This window comes from Psittacula echo, assembly GCF_963264785.1.
Source record: "Psittacula echo genome assembly, chromosome: 4".
In the NCBI taxonomy this organism is placed as follows: Eukaryota; Metazoa; Chordata; class Aves; order Psittaciformes; family Psittacidae; genus Psittacula; species Psittacula echo.
Window position 1 is genome coordinate 13,803,769 of NC_137738.1, and position 22,286 is coordinate 13,826,054.

General features: G+C 39.1%; 1 protein-coding gene across 1 annotated transcript in view; it reads right to left on the bottom strand.

Annotated features, from left to right (window-relative positions):
- LOC308219708 (uncharacterized protein) overlaps nt 1-22,286 on the bottom strand; it is a gene marked incomplete at both ends in the record, with an annotated part of 198,253 nt that overhangs the window by 145,553 nt on the left and 30,414 nt on the right. The window lies entirely within an intron of this gene.

Sequence of the window (22,286 nt, forward strand, 5' to 3'; positions counted from 1 at the left end):
GATGCTCCACTCCCTTAATCATCTTAGTTGCCCTGCGCTGGACTCTCTCCAGCAGGTCCCTGTCCTTCTTGAACTGAGGGGCCCAGAACTGGACACAATATTCCAGATGCGGTCTCACCAGGGCAGAGTAGAGGGGAAGGAGGACCTCTCTCGACCTACTGACCACCCCCCTTCTAATACACCCCAGGATGCCATTGGCCTTCTTGGCCACAAGGGCACAGTGTTGGCTCATGGTCATCCTGCCATCCACTAGGACCCCCAGGTCCCTCTCCCCTGCACTACTCTCTAACAGGTCGTTCCCCAACCTATACTGGAACCTGGGGTTATTCCTGCCCAGATGTAGGACTCTACACTTTCCCTTGTTATATTTCATCAAGTTTCTCCCTGCCCAACTCTCCAGCCTGTCCAGGTCCCGCTGGATGGCAGCACAGCCTTCTGGCGTGTCAGCCACTCCTCCCAGCTTAGTGTCATCAGCAAACTTGCTGACAGTACACTCAATTCCCTCATCTAAATCATTGATGAATATATTAAATAATACTGGTCCCAGTACTGACCCTTGAGGCACTCCACTAGATACAGGCCTCCAACTGGACTCCGCCCCATAAACTACAACTCTCTGGCTTCTCTCCTTCAGCCAGTTTGCAGTCCACCTCACTACCTGATCATCCAGGCCACACTTCCTCAATTTAGCTATGAGGATGCTGTGGGAGACTGTGTCAAATGCTTTGCTGAAGTCAAGGTAGACCACGTCCACAACTCTGCCATCATCCATCCACAATGTTATTTCCTCATAAAAGGCAATGAGGTTGGTCAAGCATGACTTCCCCTTGGTAAAGCCATGTTGACTGCCCCTCATAACCCTCTTATCCTTGACATGCCTTAAGATGGCATCAAGGATAAGGTGTTCCATCACTTTCCCAGGGATGGAGGTGAGGCTGACCGGTCTATAGTTACCCGGGTCCTCCTTCTTGCCCTTTTTGAAGACTGGAGTGACATTTGCTTTCCTCCAGTCCTCAGGCACCTCTCCCGTTTCCCAAGACTTGGTAAAGATGATGGAGAGTGGTCTAGCAATGACTTCTGCCAGTTCCCTCAGCACCCGCAGGTGCATCCCATCTGGACCCATGGATTTATGGATGTCCAGATTGCTCAACTGGTCCCTAACCCATTCCTCATGGACTAAGGCAAACTGCTCCAGTGACCTGACTTCATCTGAGGTCTCAGGAGTACAGGGCTCTTCAGGACTGCCTCCGGCAGAGTAGACTGAGACAAAGAAGGCATTCAATAACTCTGCCATCTCAGTATCTTCTGTCACCAGGGCACCCATCCCATTCACCAGTGGGCCAACCTTGCCTCTGGTGTTAGTTGTTTTGAAAGTAGGCTAGACAAAGGTGTCTCAGGAGTGATGAGCATAGCTGACTGTAATTTCTGTTGGCACACCCATTCTACAGGGATGCTTTTTGTTTACTGTAATGAGATATAGATCGAGAACAGTGTGACTTTTTCTTTATAAACAATCAATTCTCAGAATGCAGTTATAAAACTTGAAACAAATCATCAGTTTACAGTTTGATAAGACTGTTTGACAGTGGCCAATGCTACAGAATAAACAAGAGTATGTAGTTCAGCAGGCAAGGCAGATCCAGGTTGATCTACTCACAAGGAATGTCTCTTCCATCACTCTGAAACTGGAAGAAAGTTTCTCTTCCATCTTAACCTCTGCTTGTAACTCTGAGTGATTGTATAACCCAAACTAACACTATTTCATAATTCTAGGAACTTCTGTCCTCCATGATGATTTGTGGTGTTGAGTTTTTTAGGAGGAAACACAATATAAAGGAAATATTTCCATCTTTAGTTTTACATTTGCTCCTTTTCAACTGAGTTCATAAATGGATCAAGTTATAAATGGCTCCCTTTTACAGTAAGGAGAGAAAGAGTTAAAAATTAGTCCTAGGTCAGTCTCTAAATTCATTATTCTGAATTTTCCACTTCATATTTCTTTGACATTTCAGCTGGATTATTCAGTTCCTGTTCAGAACAAGACCCAAACATTTCCACATTTTTGTAAAATGAATGGAGGTCCAGGTTTAGGTCAATCTACCCAGTGAACTGCTTTGAAGTCAGGTAATTTTGCAATATTTTTGGGCTACAGCTGCTGTCTATTCCTAATTCCTGAACTATGAAGCCTGGTTGGGTGTCTATCAGGGGACTGAGTCTGCAAGTTGTAGCTGTCTTCCCTCAAAGTCAAACAGCCAAAAGTAATGAACTAGTTTAAGTAATAAAATTACTGATGTGATTAATACAGTTAAATAGAAGCCAAAAAACATTCATCTGAAACTATGAAGTTATATTGATTTACATGGGGTTTACAGAGCGTGATGATACAGAAAAGGTAATAGAAATCCACTCTGCAAAATAGACATGATCTTATTTTCTTTAGTATTAGAAAAGTTTTCAATTTACAGTTTAATGTAGCTATGAATTAAATAATTGATCTGAATTTCAGGATTAAACCTTCCTCAGGTTCCACTCTAGAGCAGTGCCTTACAAGACATATGAAACTGGTAATTTTCAGAGGAAGAGTCTAAATACACATAAAAATAAATTGAATTTTAAAAAAACACTATTGATTTCAGCTCCCCAGGCAAGAATATAAAAGTAACTTCAGTCTTTGTTTTTTGAAGTTGTCGGGATTATCATCTTCTGGCTCATAAAACTCTCTCCCATGTTGCAAGTCTAGAAGCTAAATATATAATTTTGAGACGTGATGATTCACACCAGCTACAAATTATGATGAATATCCTTCACCTTGCTTCACGTATACAATCAAACACATGAGCGGGATTTGAGCTAAATACGGAATCATAACCAAATATGCATGCTGGAGGGAACTACTCTTCAAATCTAAATGCAGAATTCAGTCAGACCCTTTTGGCCTTTGCTTTTATTGAACAAAAACAAACCAGAAAAAGAAACTTCATTTACTTCTTTGTATGAAAAAAATGTATCATTACTTATACTTTGCAGTAACATTTTTGTAGTAAAAATCTGATGGTAAACCCTGTTTCTGTTTCCAGTCAGAAAATATGGTTCTGTTTTATTTGTTTTTTACAGTGGCCTCTCATGCTAGAGTCTCCATGTGATCATGACATTTCCTCCCCAAAAAGAGAGAGGCCAGAAATCCAAGCAATCACACAGAGAATTTGTGTGTCTTGGCAGCTGTGATTTGTACGTTAATATGTGTTCTGCTCACGCCAAGGTCCAATTTGCTGAGATGTGTTTAGTTTGCACTGCAGGCCTAAGCCGCATTGGGACCCTTCTAAGAACTCCTAAGTGAATCCTTAATCATGGTGTGTCCACTGGAACAAGAAAAAATGGACTGTGCACCTAGAAAATCCAGTTTCCCAGTGCCAGATAGCTAACTTCCCACAGCTCTTTCTGCTCTCCAAAAATCAGCAGTGCCTTTGAACAGCTGACAACATTTTAAATGGTACATCTGGAGAAGCAGAAGAAAAAAAAGAAAACACCAGAAAACATCTGTTTTTGTTGTTGAACAAAAATAAACAGTACAAAGCTGAAAGCTGAGCAGAGAAAAGCTTTTCGATACAGTTAACGTTTTGTTTATTGCACAACCTTGTTCATACACACTGATCTCGTGCTGGTGGGTGGATCAGAGTGTTGCTGCTATGTGGTGTAAATAGGCTATCTCTCAGGGAGTCCTGCCAGTTCTCAGGGCTGGTTTCAGGAAGAGATAGGAGGACGATCTGTGGAGGCACTGCATTAGTGAGCACTTCAGCACTGGTGTGATTGCTTTGTGTGATTCACTGTACCTGGGGGAACCTTGCTGAACACAAAAGCCCTAGGAAAGGCAGACAAACGAGGGCTCCTATCTGTTATGAGGAAAGATGAAGACCCAAACAGCTCCAGTATGTGGGCATTCACATTGTATTTTGATCTTTAGAGGAATATTTCCATCTGCTTATCCCTTCTTCTCAGCTGCTCTTTCATAGGCTCCTCTCTTCATCACCTGTAAAGCTTTTAAAGGAAAGGTGGAAAGAGCTGTTTTGATATTGCTCCTGATATCTTAATTGGGGTTTTTAGGATTCCAGGACAAGGTGCAGTTTCTGGAGAGATCCAAACAGGTGTCCCCTGAACTGTGCTCTTTAGGGGCTGATGCTGGTCTTGCCATTGATTCTAACTCCAACTAAACAAATAACAATAACCTTAAAGGTGTTATTCTAGACCTCAAGCCTTGTGTTTCAGTTCTCTGTGAAATTCAACATGTATCAATCATTCACCTCAAGGGTACTATGGTGATGTAACAGATAATGTTATCTGTGCCAGAAATACTTCATGGGAAATCAACTTAATTGTGCTAAAACTTATTTGTTTATAATAAAACTGACTGCATTCACTGATCGGGGGTTCTTGTCAGTCCAGGATGAGAATAAATTATATTTGAACTGAAAGAGACATCTTAATTATTTAGAGAGAATGAAACTGAAAATAAGAGGCCCAGTAATTACTGGTACACTATCCCTTGAAGATGCTGGAGTTGTGGGTTCATTTTTTCTTCTCTCTGAAGGGATCTGAACTCATTGTCTACAGGAACCCTAGAAAATTCAGAAAAAACAATGCACATTGTAAGACACTCTCTGAGGAACAAAGTCCACAGAAATTCTGCCTTTGTTTCATTGGACATGTTAACAAATGAGTCAAGATATTTTTCTAGAGAAGACTTTATTAAAGTATCATTTATCTTAGGTGTCCTGGGTTCAGCAGTAGCAATAATTTTTCTCCTTCTTAGTAGCCGGTGCAGTGCTGTGTTTTTGACTTTCAGCCTGGGAACAGCGCTGATAACACCGATGGTTTTAGTTGTTGTTCAGTAATGTTTACTCTGACCAAGGACTTTGTGAGTCTCCTGCTCTGCCAGGGAGGAGGGGAAGCTGGGAGGAAGCAGAGACAGAACACCTGACCCAAACTAACAAAAGAGGTATTCCATAACACAGCACATCATGCCCAGTATATAAACTGGGGGCAGTTACCTGGAAGGGCTAGATCACTGCTCGGGTCAGGATGGGTATATGTCGGCGGGTGGCGAGCAGTTGTATTCTCTTCCCTTGTTATTTCCTCTTATCATTGTTATTATTGTGGTAGCAGTAGTGATTTGTGTTATACCTTAGATACTGGACTGTTCTTATCTCAACCTGTGGGAGTTACATTCTTTATATTCTCCTCCCCATCCCTCCAGGAGCATGGGGGAGGAAGTGGGGAGGGGGGACTGAGAGAGCAGCTGCATGGTTCTGAGTTACCGTCTGGGCTTAAACCACAACATTAGGTCACTGAAAGGAATCATAGGGTTTACTTCAGTAATCTAACTATCACACTGGATTAGAAGTGGTAGAAGGAGCTTTTGGTTTAGTTTCAGAAAACTTTTTGTGTATCTGCCACTTAAAAACTTGGACTAAATATTTCAAATTTTGAAAATTCTTCTGATGTTTGTGAACTATTGTGGCTTACCTTTCCTTTTCCATTTTATTTTTCCTCCCCATTTTCCCAGTGATTGGTCTTGGTGTTTGAGTTTGATTGTTTCAAAGTACAATAAAATTTTTATTTGACAGTGATACGACTTTTTGAAAAGTTTTTGTGAAGTTTTTTCACCTTGACTTTTTCATTCAGGAAATTCATCAAACCTGAAACTTCTCCTTGTTTTGAGCCCAGTTTTGGTAACGTAAAAATTTTTAGTGAGAAAAATCCGTTAACATTATATCTGGTTAAATAAAAGTAGTATTTTCTTTCAGAGACAGTATTGCTGACAACACAGGCTGGAAAAATTGTTTTGTGCCCAAGGAAATAGATAAAGCTGTGTTCCTTGGGAAAAATGAAGTCAGCTGAGAAGAGGCTACAGACCACTAGACATCAGTGCAACAGAACAACAGACATCCTTCAATATCTTCAGCTGCTGCTGTGCACAACAGGTAAGGGACCTGAACAAGAGGTACAGAGAGAAATTACAGTGACAAAAAGTTGAGTACTTGAGACAAAGAGGAAAATTAACTAAAAAACTGGAGGGATCTCAGGAAAGATAAGAGTACAAAGATCACTGGAATAAAAGAACAGACCAAAACACATGACACCTGCAAACTCCATCCCTACTTTCATTGTGATGATGAAGAGTTGGTTTGATTTAGCTAGGTCTTCTCAACCATTTCTTGCTTTGCGTTGCCAGTAGTACTGATGGCACAGGACTGCAGTCAAATAATTGTTGTTTTTTGTTTTTTTTTTTTTTTTAACTAGTGAGTTTAACGTGAGAGGAATTTATCACCAAAGGAAATAAACTATTTATAATCTAAACGTAATGCTGCTGTTTTGATGATTGTCTTGGTCTTGTTTGGTTTTCAGATAATATTACCATAATGTATCTGCATCTTTGTGCAATGTTATATGTCACACCTTTCACAGTTCTACCTGCTTTCAACAGAAGTGAAGAGAAGAAGATATGCTTCCTAACTATTAATTCTGATCAGTGCTGTGGTCAAGAATGAACCAAGCTTGCATTGATGAAACGTGGTGACAGAGCACCTTGTTTGCATGGCAACACAGTTGACACTGAGTACTGAGGTTTATTCCTCTGTGAACATACTCTTTGCAGTGCCAGCCTTCCCCTATGTTAGACAATTGAACTATGCATCCATATGGGAGATTGGAAAGATGGATTTCACTGTGAGTATAAGATCAGTGTTACTCAAGGAACCAGGGTCTGGTGCCTTTCTCCATCTGCGGCTGACGGAGAGATGGTCAGAGCCAACAAGACATTGAGTTATTTCATTTGCTAGTGGCAGCTCTTGAAGCTAAGAGTGTGGTAAAAAAGAAGTAACTGAGGTGACACAGAACCTGGCAGAATTATGTGTCTAAGTGATCTCATGGTAATTTTTCTATAGTAGTTTAGTCTTGGATGGATCACAGCCTCTACAAGCTGCTGATTCAGAAAAGAAGATGGCTCATCTTTTTCTCCAGCAAAGTAAATAAATAAAAGTTTAGAAAGACAAAAAAAGCTCCCTTCTGCTTTCCAGCACTTCTGCAGTGCTCCTGGGGTTATGGGGATGTTAATTCAAATGGCTGAGAAAACATGATCCAGTTCACTGACAGGTTTTAAAAACAGATTTTTTAAATGCAATGGAAGCAAAGGCTGACATGAAAGATTCAAAATAGAAAGGAACAGCTTCTTCTTAAATCAATATAAATTGTCCATGTGTCATGGCAGGGAACATGTTTCCTTCTCTTTTTTTCTTCTTTCAGGAACTACGTAACCACAGAGTTCCTGTTTACTGTATTTCTTAAGGATAAAGTTTTCTGCGGTAAGAGACACCTAAGACCATTAGGCACGCACACTACAGATCTAAAGAAAGTCTATTTACCAGAGCTTCCAGGAAAAATATTGACAGGGCAGTAAAAATACTTTCTTTGATTACTCAGACTCATATTTTCAACCTAAAATTACAGGAACTTTTCTCTTTTACTAATTTATTTTTAGCATCTTTATTTTTTTTCTTTTTTTTTTCTTTTTTTTTTTTTTTTGCTTACCTTCTAAAGCATGGCAAGTTTCCATTGATTTTGCAAACCAGGGTCAAATTTGGTAAATGCTTCTAATGTGCCTCAACCCTTTTTTCAGTATTTTTGCTGAGTCAGTAGGAAATGATCAATAGAAGGTAAATTTACCTTTCTTCAGGAACTGACAGATGAAACTGCAGGGCATTTCAAAGAATATAGCCTCTTCTTCAATCTGTTTTTAAATAACACATGAGTAGTGATATCTGTGTAATGAAACTAAGCTGTCTACATATTTATGTAGTGCATATTACTGCAAAATCCGAACACCAAGCAAACTCTGATGAATTACCTGGAAACTCTTTGGGAAGAAAAATATTTCTTTTATAAGCTATTAAGGTGCACAGATGATTTAAAATGAATGTCAGGCTATTTGCAATTTATGAAGATAGGATCCTTTGGTCTTAGATAGGAGGGGAACTCCAAACTTCTGGAAGTGCTTTTCAGTGCAAACACATCGAGTCGTCATCTGACACATATACAGACATTGAAGGTTGGTATCTCAGGTGTGGTTCTGCCCAAACCAAACACTGCAGGGTTTGAGATCCCTGTCCCATGAGAAGGAAAATGGGGATGATTTTTTCAGACAGCTGGGTGGTCTCTGAGCCTTCAGATTTGCCTCTCTTGCAAGTCATTTCCCTGCTGTCTTACTCATACAACGGAGAACTTTATGGAAGGCTGAAGATATACAGTCATCTAAAAGAGATGATAATATCTTCTAGCTTTTAGCAAGTGTCAAAAAAGGTATATACATCACAGGGTAAATTGGAGCAATTTTTTAAGTCCACAAGGAGAAAAACGTGTCCCTTTCAAAATGAACATGGCCTGTATCAGTCTTGGCTTTATCTCTTCAGAACTATGTGCCGGTCTTGCAGATGGAGCTATCTGGAGCTGGGCCTCCAATTTGTGTTCCCAGGAAAATGGCCTACATACTGCTTTGATCAGATAAAGTTTTAGCATCTCTTTCGGAGTGGAAACTTTCAAGCTTTCAAGTATGAAATTCTTAATTCAACCTCCACTTGCAAAGATACAGAGGAAAGAAACCCATTCATTTTAAGTGCTCATCCTATTTCTAGAGCTTGTCAGGAACCAGTGTTGCTCCTGCTTGAATTCTCTCTGTAACTTCCCAGTGAAAACTTATTGTCGAATCATTCCCTTTTTAATATTTTGGAACGGTTAGATAACTGTGGTGTGATCTTACAAGGGAAAAAACATATCTGGGCTTAGAAGCACAGGGAAACAAAAAGCAGAAAGAGTTTTATCACACAACCAATGCTTAGAGACAAATCACAGGAAACAATATCTACAACAACAAGGGATTAGCTTGTTTTGAAATGATCATAGAATCATAGAATAGTTAGGGTTGGAAAGGACCTTAAGATCATCCAGTTCCAACCCCCCTGCCATGGGCAGGGACACCCCACACTAAACCATGCCACCCAAGGCCTCATCCAACCTGGCCTTGAACACCGCCTAGGATGGAGCACTCACAGCCTCCCTGGGCAATCCATTCCAGTGCCTCACCACCCTCTCAGTAAAGAATTTCTTCCTTATATCCAGTCTAAACTTCCCCTGTTTAAGTTTGAACCCGTTACTCCTTGTCCTATCACTACAGTCCCTGATGAATAGTCCATCCCCAGCACCCCTGTAGGCCCCCTTCAGATACTGGAAGACTGCTATCAGAAAAAGATTGTTTTTTGTGTTTCAGTTCAAGCATATGTATATTTGCCATGATTATCGAGGAGCTGCTATTGCAGAGGTAACTCATGATAACTTTTAACTCTCTCACTCCCTTTCTACAAAACACATTTGAGCCGTTCTGGTTTTTATAAGAGGTATTTTTTTAAATGTGCATATATATATGCACACATTACTGTGATTCATGCAGTTTGTTTTGTGGACATCTTTTGTGTATTTGCCTTTAACTGAGAGGACTGGATTGGACAAACCAAGCTGTGTTTTTTGGAAAACATAAGAAATTAATTTTCTGTACACTTGTAAGTGTAAACAGATTTAAGAAGAACAAGAGAAATATTATAACTCTACTGAAAGCTACTAGGTGAAGTGGTTGCTGAAACCTTTTGGATAGATGTCCTGTAGGTATTTTGTCTCAAATGCAGAAGGGAGCTACTATAGCAGTAGCTGTTTTATGTAAAATACTGACCTGTAGGGAAGAATAAATTGAGTGCTTAGAAGAGAAATTTTATTTGAATCATTGTGATTATTAAATGTTTGAGTTTCATATTCTAAGAATGGTGGGTGAGCAGGAAAAGAACAACAAACAAAAGGATACAGAAGGTGCAGGAGAGATGGCATTACTTCAAGTGGTTGTTCATAAAAGATACTTCAGAGTATACTGATGCAAAGGAAAAGAGGGAAGTTTAGTCAGAAACTATTAGGGAAAACTTTTTGATGATCTGAAAGTCTCAAAAGCAGAAATCTGGTACGCAATTTATGCCCAGATTAAAGGATTGTCTACTAGAAATGAAACACAAAAAGTGAGATAGAAAAAAGGGTTTTCAGAAAGAAATTGAAAAGTCAACAGAAAATACGCAAGAAGTCAAAAGACAGAAATGCAGTCCCATTACAAAATGGGGAAAGAGAGCCAGCAATAAATAAAGCTGACAAGACTAAGCTAGGCCATCCATTCCTGTCTGCAGTCTTCCCTCAGAAAGAGTAAATTTAGGCACATGAAACAATTCATTTTAAGAAGAAGGGTTGCACAGTCAACTGAGAGATGTCCCACTTAATTTTGAAAATGTTTCACTCTACAGTCTCCCATGATCTTTTTGTGGCATCATGATAACATTAATACTGGTTTCAGGTAGGAGGGAATTCAATTATGTCTTCCCAGACAGGTAATTTCTGTATGGGGTAGGAAGAAATGATCATAGATAGTCATGGAGTTTGTGGAGTATCTTGGATTTAGGGCAAACACAGACGTGGTGCCAGGAAAGTCAGTCACAGGCTGAACTGTGGATGAATACAATTAGATACAAGGTCTCATCTCAGAAAAATGTTAACAGAAGGTGGCTATAATGGAAAACAAATGGTATCTCTGAAAGAAAAATAACTCTTCCTGAAGCCTGCTGGGAGTTTTGAGTTCATACACAGGCATGCTTCACTGATCTGGAGTTCATATGATACCTTTATATCCAGAAATTCTGGGTCTTTTCTCGCACATCTGGTGAAGAAGGAAGAATCAAATATTTTATTCTTCCCGGTTCAGTTGAGAAAATGTCATCAAAAATAAAGAGCACAGCACCTCAGTTCTTGAAACATGAAATTTTCCATGGTATCAATCCCATCCTGATCCTGATTGTCCAATAATTTCTCATAGAAGCTGGAAAAAATAACCATAAGAAAATGTTTCTACAATGAGCAGTGTGTTTCCCATCTAACAGAAGAGGGATAGACATATGTCATCTCACTAGATTTATATGAACCCAGTAGCATTCATACATTTTCAGCTAATGGGCTGGATTAGGTCTGAAAAGGTAATACTGTACCTTCAAGATCTCTGTTCTTGCAAAATCTTTCCAGACTAGTCTTGCCACTGGGCTGAAAGACACCCTAAAGATACTCAAGCAAATAGGTTTTACTGTCTAGTGCAGACTCTGTAATTTAACTGCTATTTAAAACCAAATAGACTTGAGTTCTTACCAGAATTTATGATAGGTATCAAAGACTGTCCAAACAAGAAGGTTACATTTTAACGTGTTATAGAAAAAGTGGTTTTATGCAAACCTGGTGCATTTATTTTTTTCTTAGACCATCAGCTATATTCTAATCCTCTTCACTCCTTACAGCATCAGCCATATTAAAGCACTTTAGAAAGCAGTGTTGTCTTTCTATTAGAGTATGTGTCCCTATTCTTGCTATGACTATCAAGGAGTATAAAGGATATAGAGATCAGGAGGTAGAGATGTATATCTAACATTTAAGTAGATACAGACAAATAATAGAAGCAAAATACATTTCTTCTAATCTGAAAATGCCATTCAGATTTTTTACTGCGTTAAAATTATGTCATGCAAGAGGTATATTGCGAGGTATTCTGGCCATCCAATCTGGCTAAACAAGTGGGATCATAAGGAAGTGGGGCAACCATATTCTCTTAGTGGCTAAAAAAGTCACACCTGCAAGTATGATCCTAGCAGAACCATTGTTACTTAAAGAAAAGACATCACAAGTGCCTTGAATGTATTTTCCTCAAATGCTCATTTTGGAGATGGCATAAAATAGTTAAAGGGGAAATTCTGTCCCATCTGAAGAATTCTCTTGGATCTCACTTCTTGTCCCAAACAGGAACAAAATTTACTGCTAAGACACTTCCCCCAGGAAGATAACAAGAAAAATTCTGAAATGGTGATGAGGGCAAAACTTGAGATCTTGAATTAATATAACGGTGAAAGTCTCCAACTTCACCTACAAGAATTAGTTATGGGATAAACATTCACTTTTCTCCATTAAAAGATGCTTACTAAATGTAATTCCTATTTACTGAAATGCTAAATAATACCCTGCACTATTACCCTTTTATTTAACAGAAGTCACTAAGGGATCTGAAGCATCCCATAAATCACTGCTTCCTATCTTTTTTGAATCTGGAATTTCTCATCACAGTATCATAGCCAAAATGGACAATATTTCATTTTAAATAAATGATGTGTTTCAGATACTTATCTTACTGCTTGTCAGAATAAAAATGGAGGTTTTGGAAAACCATCTTTCCCAGGTTTCCCACCAGACTTTCTCCTAGTTCAGAAGAGTCAGGGAAGAGAAAGCCTTAAAATCATGGCATTTTTACGCATAGGAAAGTGATTTGAGATCACCGTTTGAAGTATTAATGGTTTTTGTTGAGTCCCAAAGCTAAATCACCTGGTCTTTTAAGCATAGAGCATATATTTGAAAAAGGTCTGAAATTTGTAAAATCCGACCAAATTTTGTATGATGGAGTATTGAAGTTGTATTTTTTTTAAATTACTATTATACACAGTCTAAGCACATGACAGTATAATCTAAAATGCAGGTTTCAGTGGCATCATTTGGGGATGATTGTATTACAAGTGGTGAAGACATGAGAGAATTACATACATCATCCCAAATCAGAGCCAATAAATCTCTTCTGGATTCTCTGTCTCTCATCATGCATTCATGTCACATAGCTGGCTGAACATATTGAAGTAAATTTTTTAAGTTAATGCAGATCCTTTTGTTTGGATCAGTTTTGAACAGAATTTGATTTTGATTAATTTTTTTTTAAAATTCCAAATTCATCTAAAATAGATGACTCAAAGGATTCTTCACTAGAGTTTTGCCATCATTACTGACTTGAATGTACGTGTACTGAAACAAAGATCCTGTGTAGGATATCATATGATTGTGTATTTAATGAGCCAGATGTATATAGGGAGTTCCAGGACCGAGAGGAGAAGAAAGACGAAGCAGAAAAAGCTGGATTGTTAAGGGCATCTCTTACCTTTTGAACATCTGATTTTGAAATTTAAGAGTTTTCTTTCTTTCTGCTATATAAAATAATACTATACTTTCACTCATATGGTTTATGGCATATGTGCATATAAAAATGATAAATCCTTCTGTTTCAGCAGAAGTGCATGATATATGCGTGTGTAAGTAACATTAGAAGTACTTTCCCCAGAGAGCCCTTTTTATCCACTGACTCCACTGCCTCTGGTTTCTCCCTGGTTTTGCCTCCCTGTTTTGTGGGTTATCTGAAGATTTATTTTCAAAAGTGAACTCATATGGTGAATGTAAATGGAGCATTATATCTGCATTGAAAAGCATATACTGCTCTTGATAACATTGTGTACCATGATATAATGTTCTTAGCTAAAGTATTGCTTCACTTCAGTCTACAAAAGAACTGAAATATAAACAAAACTAAAGAATGTAGTGAAGAATAGTTCTGATGAAAACATTTTTGTGGGCTGTTAAAGCAATAACTCTAAATATCAGTGGGATTTTTTCTGCAGTAGAGTACTGAATACTTTTTATCCTCAAAATATTTGTCTTAATAAAAAGTATCTTATTGTATGCTGATAGTTCATGAAAGGTTCAGTTTCATGAGCCTAAGGATGGTACTATCACACTAATAGACATATATGACCAGCTCCATGAGAGCAGATCCTCCTGGAAACTGTGCTAGGGCACATGAAAAGTAAGGGGGTGCTTGGTGACAGCCAACCTGGCTTCACTAAGGACAAATTGTGCCTGAAAAATTTGGTGGGTTTGCAGCTTTGGTGAATAAGGAAAGAGTGACTGACATCATCTACCTGGACCTATGCAAAGCATTTGACACTGCCCCACACAGCATCCTCACCTCTTAACTGGAGAAACATGGATTTGATGGATGGTCACAATCAAAGAGTTGTGGTCAATGGCTTGATGTCCAAGTGGAGACCAGTGAAAAGTGGCATTCCTCAGGGGTTGATATTGGGATGAGTGCTGTTTAATATCTTTGTCAGTGACATGGACATTGGGATTGAGTGTGCCCTCAGCAAGTTTGCCAGTGGCACCTGGACAGGCTTGAGAGGTGCAAACCTCATGAAGTTCAACAAAGCTAAGTACAAGGTCCTGCACATGAGTCAGAGCAATCCCAAGCACAAATACAGGCTGGGTGGAAAGTGGGTTGAGAGGAGCCCTGAGGGGAAGGACTTGAGCTGTTGATTAACAAGAAGCTCACCACGACCTGGCAGTGTGTGGTTGCAGCTCAGAAACTATGTGCTGGGCTGCCTCAAAAGGAGCATGATCAGCAGGTCAAGGGAGATGATTCTCCCCCTTTACTCTGCTTTCTGCATCCAGATCTTGGGCTTCAACATAGGAAGCTCAGGTACTGACACTTCTGCAATAAGTCCAGAGGAGGGCCATGAAAATGATCAGAGGGCTGGGGCACCTCTCCTATGAAGAGAAGCTGAGAACATTGAGCATTCAGTTTGTTCTCCAGGCTTGTTCAGCCTGGAGAAGGCTCAAAGGAGATCTTATAACAGTCTTCCAATACCCAACAGGGCCTTACAAGAAATCTGGAGAGGGACTTTTTAAAAGGGCATGTAGTGATAGGACAAGGGGGAATGGCTTTAAACTGAAAAAGGGTAGATTTAGCTATAAGGAAGAAATTTACTATGGAGGTGGTGAAGCACATGATTTTGCAGAAATGTCATAATATTTAGTGAAGGATTCGTTTCAGACTGGCTCACACTTAGTGGGAACGTTAAGATATGTTGTGCTGAACTGAAACATTCTGTGTGTCGTGGTTTAAACCTGTCCAGTAACTCAGCACCATGCAGGCACTCATCCCTCTTTTCCCCTCCTCTCTGGGTGGGATGGAGAGGAGAACTGAAAGAATGTAAACCACATGGGTTGAGATAAGAACAGTCCAATGAATAAAGTACAATATACTGCTCCTTCTAATAACCAGACAGAGTAATCCTTGTTAGCGCTGCCTTGTACTACAGAAGCACTATGTTGCATGCCCCCCTGCCCCGTCAAAAAAAAAACACCAAGAAAACCCACATATCCCCAAAAAATCACAAACAAGCAAACAAAGAAACAAAACAAGCCACTGAACTCAAGACTTTTAGAAACTTTGAAAATTCTACAATTTCTATTAATGCTCTTGAATTCATGTAGAATACATTTTTCTTTCGAAGAACTAAATTTTTAATATAATGTGATGTTATTATAACTATTCTTAGCACTTCTCTGACTTCCTGAGTCAGTGTGTATAGATATTGCCAATATCTGGATACTCCAGATATTGCCCTGCAGGCTGATAGCTGTTTAAAGTAAACTGCTTGGTTTTACCTCCTATTCATTGAGAATTAAGCACCTCTGCTCATACGGGGCTTTTTGGTGTTGGGGTTTTTTTGTGGGGTGTGTGTCACGCAACACAGTGCTTCTGTGCAAAAATAAAGCCTGGAATTATGTAATATATTCTCAGATGCCATTTTAATGGAAAACAAAGAATTAGAATAATATTTTTAATGCAGTTGGGTCACCAACACTTGAACACTGGAACATTGCTTTGAAAGCCTCAAGGGCCTATGCTGAACAATAAAAATTATTAGTAAATGAAAAAGCATAGAAAAAGAACTGAAGGATCCTTGTGAAGTCCTACGAGTGTGAAATTACAAGTGAAAAAAGCACTGTGCATAAATCCACAAAGTTTTTTTCTGGTCCATTTTCTTAAGATCAAGGCTTGGATTGAGCTTATATATGAGAATCCCAAATCGAGAGATGTGAAGTCCATATAATGACTAAAGTATATATTTTTTTTCTTTCATTGACACTAATCCTATAGTAGTGTCATTTATTATTGAAAGTACATTAGATTAAAACAAGCTACAAGAGTGGGATCTACATTGAGAGAAATTAAAGGCTTCTTTAAATCAGGCCTATGAAAGCGCAAAGTATGGGTATCAGTGCACTTAATTTTAGAGGTAAATAATTTTCTGTATGTGAATTCTCCTCCCAGAATAATGGCACTTAGTCTTGCAAAATGAATTAGGTCAAACCAGATAAAATTACAAATCACTTTATTTTATTAGGCTTCCCTTTATCACTTAGATTAATAATTTAAACAGATGTAACACTTTCTGTTTCCTCTAGAGATCAAGAAGAAAATTTGGGAGCCACAGCTGAAAACCCTTACAGCTGTCAGATTCCTCATTTCCTGCTTTTGTGCTACCTTTCCATGGGAGGCAAAACAGAAGAGGGGGTGTGAGGGTTTCACAAGTCTGTTTTTAGTTTGTCTAGGCTTTTAAACAGTGATTTAAAGATATTCTGGTTCATGGTCCTGATCCAAAGCCTGCTGAGCACAGTGGGAGAATTCCCAGTGACCTCAGTGGGCTTTGAATTTGACTCTATGTACAAAATTTCTGAAAACCAAATCGTAAAGTTTGGCCTTTCCGAACCGCACGTCTGCCATGTGCTCTGTGCACCTTTCACATAAAACACCAGATATGCAGCATACATCTGCATGGCAGACCAAGAGAAAGACTATGCCAGGGAAAGAGAAGCATAAATAGCTGATACACTTTCTTCCAGCTTGGAGACTGGAGCTGGCTTTTTGGTTAGCAGCTTTTCCAGGTAGCTTTCCTTACCAGAGTGATGCTAACATTCATAATGCTTCTAAGGCTTGTTAGAAGGAGGTGGAGCATAGAGATCTGACGACAGAACTCCACTCTTGATGCCTAAACAGCTAAACTGTGTTTTTCTGAGTAGTCATTAAAAAACCCAATTGTTCCCAAGACAGTGGGGTGAGAAGACCTGACTGCTACCCACTTCCATTAGCCTTACCACCCCTTAGTGGATCAGAAGCTTTGTAGAAGATTGCTTTTTAAGAAGATTCACACAAAATAGAAGTTTATCAATCCAGAAAAAGGTAATTGGACCTATGCAACACTAGTAAGGCTCTAGTACAGTGTGCCCAACTTAGCAAGAGAAAGCAACGGGGCTCCCACACACTTGGTCTCGTTGTGTTGGCTTCTCTTCCCAATAAGCTTGTGTTTTAGTGAGCAACAGACTTCCCAGGGAGGGCAGAGGGGGGAAGCTGCAGACTGAAGGGCACCAGATAAAGGTTTATTGGAGCCATGTAGGAAAACTTTGTTGTTTTTTCAGTTTTCTGAATAGGCTGAACCTCTAAAGTGCAGTGTAGGAAAAAAATCTGATTATCAGATGTAATATTCACACAAGAGTTTTGCAGTTCAGTCTGATCTTTGGGTGTATAGAGGGTTTCAGTGTTCCTTAATAAATTACCTCTTCTTGTATCAATTAACCCCCTTCCGTGTGGGTTCAGTGTTTACTTGGGGCTGTGCCAGTGCTAACAGCTATGGTTTAACATTCTTTTTAATGGCTTGCAACTACTACTTAGCAAAGGCTACATAAAATATTAACACTTAAGCATCTTTTACACTCTTTTGAACGTTAGATTGTGTGTATAATATAAGCAACTTTTCATTCTTACAAACCTGTTATTTGCCTAGAATTCCAGTGGACCCATGAAAATGCTGCAGTTAAGTAGTTTCCGCTGATTTATTAACTTCCCTCAAAGTCTGATAGAAGTCACTCCATGCAAAATATTAAATACACTTTGTTGTTTAAATTGTTGCATAATAATGCCAGAAGAATAAGGTTTTTCACATTTTAAAGAGGTAAAGTAACTTTGATAATAACTTTTATAGCATATTTGATTTTTTACCCTGTTGTGCTACCACTCTGAGAAAATCAACCAGTGAACAGCTACTGTATTTGCAGAATCAATGCCATGACTGTTGATTATATGTGAAGAATAAGAGTTATAAGAAAATCTTATAAGAGTTTCAGGTTACAGATCCAACTGCAACTTCGGATCTAAAAGTCACAGCAGGTTCCCATCTTAAGAACAAAATCAATAAAAGCTGGGGATATAGGTATTCCACTTATGCCAGATTTGTATTTCTGTTGAGCATGGATGTCCCTGTAGGCAAGCAATGGTTTGCCTGCGTCTCTGGTTGAAGAGCAGATCCAAGCATCCCCACCTTGCTCTCCCATTGGCCTCATGAGATGTTCTACATTTTAAGAGAAAACAGATTTCATCATTTCAGGTTCCGCTGGCCACTAAATCAAGTGATTGAAACTTTTGAAAATCGTAGAACTGATTCTGTACAAACCCTCAAATGTTTTCAGCTTATATTAAAACATCTGTAATCTACAAAATTGTCAATAAATCTCAAGCAATATGGATTTCTTATGATTTTTGTTCCATGTCCAGCTTCTGTCCAGCAACATTTGAAATGAATCTTTCTCACATATTTTGGCACATCTACTTTTACCCCGAAGGGATTTAGCAATGTGCAATACCAGAATTCGAAAGAATAAGGACATAACCGCATGCTCCTGACCCTTGAGAGACTTTTCACTGGTGATTTCTTTTCTAGTCTTCTTCTAAATGGTAGTGTCTTCAGTTTTCTGGAAGAGGCTAACAAGGACACTCCATGCTGGTTCCCTTGTTTTTCTTTTTTCTAAGTTTTTTTTTTTTTTCTTCCCCTCTCCCAAAAGCACATTGTATTTCGTTTTCTTACTTCCTTCTATAAATTTATATAATTTTAAATCATCTGGAACAATCTCTTCTTTTCACAAGCAGCCCTTACATTTAAAGATGTGAATAATTTAAATGAAGAAGACATGAAAGCAAAGAACAGCTTATCATAGGTGAATTAAAATCTCTGAATACTCTGATTCTGAGTGAGTCTGAAATATCTGCTGGGTATATCTGTAGCTTAATGTGGAAGAACCATTACTTCATCAAGCTTGCAGATACTCCTGGCACTAAAGCAACAAATTGAAATAAAGCAGCAGCGGGATCTGTTGATCTAAATATTGTAGCAAAGGTAGAACTGGATCTTTCCTTCAGCAGTTTCAGGAACCTTTTAAGCTCAATCACTGTTTTCAGTTCTTAAAAGCAAAGTGCTCAGAGTTTGAGGAACAAACATTAAAATATAAAAGCACTATTTTTCTACAACTATTTCTATAGAATAGAATAGGTTTCCTTTTAAAGCAAATTCTTTTAAGAAAGGAACATGAAAGGCAAAACAGTCAAACTAAGCAATATTTTTGCCTGTAGAATTGTAGCTTTCTGCAACTAATATTTTTCAAAGTATCATGAGCACCTTTATAAGGTTAGAATTCAAAAGCAGTTGCATCTATTAATTTTTGAGTGCACATCTATTCATCTTAAGAATGCCAGCAGCATAAGCACCTTCTTAACATTACTAACGGTATAAGCATGTGATTAATTATGAGCCTAGGTTCTTTGCAGAGCTGCCTAAATGAGGCCTTGTGATACATTTTGTTATAGTTAAGTCAGATTTCTACCTCCTTTTCACCTTAGAAAACATTTTATTGTATTGCTATCAGTGAGTTTACACACAGCTATAGGGGCTCATGACCACATAATTTCACAATCATCTTCATGGGTGAAACCACCATTGCTGGAAGCTTGTTTTGGAAGGAACTGTTTTTCTTCTCTTTCCCAGGACCTGAGCCCTCAATGCTGTTATTTCTCCAGCTATAGGTTGAGATAACACTCTGGGATGCCCAGAGACAGCAGGAGTCTATTGTCTGCAGCTGAAATAGTGCTGGGGACCACCACCACCTCTACCAGAACTACCACCTCTTTGAGGCAGCAGGCACAGATGAACTCAGGTTCATCTATCTACAGGTTCATCTATCTATCATTACCCTGTACTTTGAGGTGCTTTAGCGCCTACATTTTACCCTGCACATGAAGAGTCTGTCTCTTCAGTCCATTGCATATATTTAACACCCAAAAAGGAAAGTTAGAAAACTTTCATGGAGTGTACACTGACCTAAACCTTTCCAAGAGGATAACCTAAGCATATTGGGTTTTAAATATGATCTTTCTCTCAAGTTTAAGCCTCTCAAGAGATGCTGCTTTGTTTACTTGAGATTCAAGGCTGAGTATAGCCATTCTTTCAAAGCCCTCAGCAGGCACAGCTTTCTTTTCCTGGGGGTACCACATCATCTTGCCTGGGAGCAAGAGGCGCACGCTCTGTGCTGCCTCTCTATGAGTCCATCAGACTGCTCTGCACAGGCACAGCTCCCTGTGTTGCTCTCTGCACTGAAATGCTGGTTCAAGGAACCAGAAAGAGTCAAGATTAAAAACAAACAAACAAAAACGTCACAGAAAAGTAGGTTCTGGACTTGGTACATCTCCAGATAAAATTATTATACAACTAAGAAAAGCCTCAGCCCTGTACACATGCTTAATTTTATACACTAAGCCTATTCACCGTGTAAAGCTGAACAAATGCACAAGTGTTGTTAGAGCTGAGGTCCGTCACACTAGTAGTAGATACGCATGCCGTTTCCATAAGCCACAGCAGCAAATGCATAATTTAATAAAAAAGACTTTTGTTCGTGTCTATTAAAAGAAACCTATAAATCCTCCAAATAGTACATTTAGGATTTGATCCAAAAGTTACTTAAGCCGATGGAAAAGCTGTTATTGATTTAATAGGTATTTATTATATTTGGCTATTCCTTTAGCCGTCACTCTTTCCCTCTCTGTCATCTCTGCTGAGTTCCAGCCCCGTCTCCTGTATCTTGCCACTATGTGGACAGCATATGTTGTTTAAATGGGAGACTTGTTCATTAGTTTGTGTTTGAACCATGCCAAGCACGTCCCGATCCTATCTGAATGCTAAGATGATGGTAATAGATGACATAATTACAGTAATAACAAAATACTGTGTTCAGCCATGTTAGACACTCTTGTATTCCACAATCAACAAGGGATCTAACATATTCATGGTAGGGAAACATATATCTAAGCAAGTCCTGGTTGTGAGCATACTCTGCCTATTTTATTGTAACCTGTTTTGCTCTTGAGCGCAACTGCAAGTGCTAAAGTTATTTGTTTTGTGTTAATTCATTATTTCTTTACTGCTGGAAAGAGCTGTTTGAGTAAACCACTTTTCTGAATGTTGCTTCTGTATTCATGAGACCATGGAAGCACAAACAGGGAGTAGTAAAAATTTGACAAGGAAAGATAAAAGTTCATCTTTTATTTTCCAGGGTTTAGCCCTGCTTTTATAAAACTAAATCAAAGCTCACAAAAATGCTTATAAAACTTTTGTTAATGCTTGCTGCTCCTTCCCCTGTGCCATGGTTGAGACTTACAAAGGAAGCAATTTGACAGATGCTTTTATTTTTCAGTCACATGAGGTATGAACTTCAGATGACAAGAAAGTTTAGGCCTTATTGAGCAGTCCTTTGCTGGATTTTAAGCAAAGGCATATATTTAAGTCCCTTTAAAACGAACATATTTTCTTAAGTGTATTTACAAAGCAGATCTAACTAATCTTTCCTGGAGATATCAGCTCTAAATCCACATCAGCAAGTAGCTTCTAGGCTATGCTTGAGCCTTGCTTTTCAGTGACTGTTCCATGGTGCTCTGGAGCAGCACTCCAAAATAACCTGCTTGTTGACCAGAGGATTTCCTAGCCTGTTTGTCCGAATAAGAAACTCTAAGGACAGAACTTTGTCTTAAGTCGGCTTTTCTTTGAAGATTCGGTGCCAAATGGGACTTCACTTTGTCATTGCCTGAAAGGAGCAGTGCCTGTCCTTTCAAAGCCAAAACACTGTCATGTTTGGCTGTTAAAATAGCAGCCAGGGGCTACAGTATTCTGGAGAATGCCGGAGACCTGGGCTCAGTTCCCAGTTTTGTCTGAAGTTGCTGCAGTTGGCATCTATCATTGCCTTGGGGCTACTGTGCTTCTCCTCCTGCTAGAGCTGAGAGGAGCCACTTCTGTAGCCACCTTGATAGGGTACTCAGTGGTGCAGATTCCTGCCTCATAGCTTGATCTGTATCTAGCAGCCAGTGGATAAAACATCCCCAAAACCCTTTTGGGAGCTGTGGTTTCTCTCCTACCCCAGGGAGTGGCATTACTAGTAGCTTAATGCCTGTAACTTCAGACCGATGTCTGAAGAATGTCACAAAAATAATGTGCTAATGAAGCTTAAGTACCTCTACAGAGAAGTGGCAACCGAGCAGGGGTTTTCAGGATCAGAGTTTTGGATTACCATCTAAAAGCAGCTTTAGCCACTTCTCTTTCAGTCCTGCTCAATTGGATCTTTCAGCTCCCATTAAAGTAATG